Below are 2,123 nucleotides of genomic sequence, written 5' to 3' on the forward strand. Positions count from 1 at the left end.
AGCATATGTATATGTATACACATAAAATCATAAACTTATATCTTCTTCATTTTTAATAACTTTAATGATGTTCACAAATGAGTTTAAGGTGTAAAGTGCACAAATGAGTTTGTAGTAATGGGCATGCACTGACCTATATATTTATATTATAAAAGTCATTTAGAAGTCAAATAAAATCAAAATATTTTTTGAAATTTTCTTTCGATCATTTTATCTTATTTTTAAATTTTAATTCGAAAAATTGAAATGTCTGAATTTTGTTAATAGTAGATACACTTTTATTAAATTATTTTAAAATTATAATTATAATTATAAGATACATCAATCTGATACAACTAAATTACATTAAATACTTGTATTTACATGATATAGGTACTCATAAAAAATTAAAAAACATAAAAAACATAAAAAAAAAACAAAATCCATTATATCTTCAGAAGTTGTAGTTATAAAATTATGACTGAATTTTTATTTATTTTTGAAATTATTTAATTTGGATCTATTGATAACTTGCAAAAATAGTTAAAATATGCATGCACTTATACAAATAATATATAATGATAATTTAAATTACTCAGTGATTTGATATGAAAATTTAAATGATGATAATCATTTTAACAACAATAGAATCTGCTAAATGTAATGTAATGCACAGAATTTAGAAAATAAAAATTCTGTTTAAATAGAGTACACAATTATCAAATGTTTGTGAAAAATGTCTCTGTCCGATAAATTTTTATCTAAAAGAATGAATAAGAAACTAACAAACACCAAGTGCTGTACCTTTTCTGAATTTTTTATTTTATTTTTTCTCATTTGTAATTTATGAAACCTCCAAGCTCAATGAATTTTCATCATTGTAGTCCACCGCACTGAAGAATTAATTTAAACCAATTCACGCCATAACCACCCCCGATGTCGATTACAAAAACTCTGTCTCTCTCTCCGCCTTCGCAATGGATCGGTGTCGTTCTTGAGAAAATGCTTGTAACCCTAGTCTCTCTGTCACTCTCTCTCTGTCCCTTGTGCGCTCAAAGCTCGAAGGCCAGAGTAATTGTTTAGTTGGGGTGATGCTTCAGTGATGCATCACAGCTGCGATGCCCTTCCCTAGTCGTATAACGGCACAGCACAACCGTTATGTTCTTCCAATGTCACTTGCGGGGGATATTGCCTCCTATAGCACTAACCTAGAACAATTCCATGAATTCCCCCTCATCTAAGCTAGCAGATTACGGGTTTACAGTAGTTCCACATGAAGAGAAGAAAAGGGTACAACAGTTCTCAAAAAATAAAAACATTCAGCAGAAGTAACTCACCTGTGGACGGGAGAAGAGAGAACAACTAGTAATCAACTGGCAATCTTGGCCCAATTCAAAATTATCATACTTCAAGGTATATCCAGCATTCACAATCCTTCGTCGATTCAAGTAAGTCTCAAAGAGATCATTATGAAGTGAATCCAACAACTGAAACTCAGTATTAAAGAAAATTATCTCGATTGATATATCAATGAAGATGTTAGAGACCGTGCTGATGTCATTCATATATTTACATCGCTGCAGCAATCCACAAACGCCACTGAGCCCCAGTCAAATCCCTCCCCTGCAATCCACGTGCAAGCAAGAGAGAAGCCCCAAAAGGCCATTCAATTACTCAGAAGACTAAATACATCTCACGCCATGCGCTGTGCTGGATGTTTTGGCTCCACTTCAGCTCTTCGTCCTTCAAGTTCAACTTTTGTGCATTCAAAATACGTTGCTGTTTGGCTTTCACCTTTTCATGCAAACCTGTTTATTGCTAGTTAGTAAAAAAAACAACCTCGTCATGTCATCCATACTAAAAAGACAGCATTCAATCCCCGCATAATCAATTTCGTCTGTAAGGGAAGTACATTTGTGTTACTTCAAATTCACACCAAAAATCACGTGATGGAAAACTTGATACAAAAAGCTAGGAAAATCCACCCTAAATCAGCTCGATTTTTAAAAAAATTGCTCTTAAGTCACCAGTGCTCTTGCAAACAATGCACTCGAAGTAACAGAAGCTCAATGGTCGCTGCTGAGAGTTCGATCCATGAATCGCAAAAAGGTTAACCTCCAACCTGCACAATCTCTTCAACTTCG

At 33.4% G+C, this 2,123-nt stretch overlaps 1 long non-coding RNA gene across 1 annotated transcript; it reads right to left on the reverse strand.

Moving 5' to 3' along the window:
* Nucleotides 1-634: 634 nt before the first annotated feature.
* Nucleotides 635-1,886, reverse strand: LOC149987250 (uncharacterized). Its single transcript, XR_016499085.1, has 2 exons — nt 1,317-1,886; nt 635-1,107 (listed from the first exon to the last, which is right to left on the reverse strand). It is a non-coding gene; the product is annotated as an uncharacterized LOC149987250 (long non-coding RNA).
* Between the last annotated feature and the right edge of the window lie 237 nt (nt 1,887-2,123).

Source organism: Physcomitrium patens, chromosome 20, assembly GCF_059467195.1.
Source record: "Physcomitrium patens ecotype Gransden chromosome 20, ASM5946719v1, whole genome shotgun sequence".
NCBI classification, from domain to species: Eukaryota; Viridiplantae; Streptophyta; class Bryopsida; order Funariales; family Funariaceae; genus Physcomitrium; species Physcomitrium patens.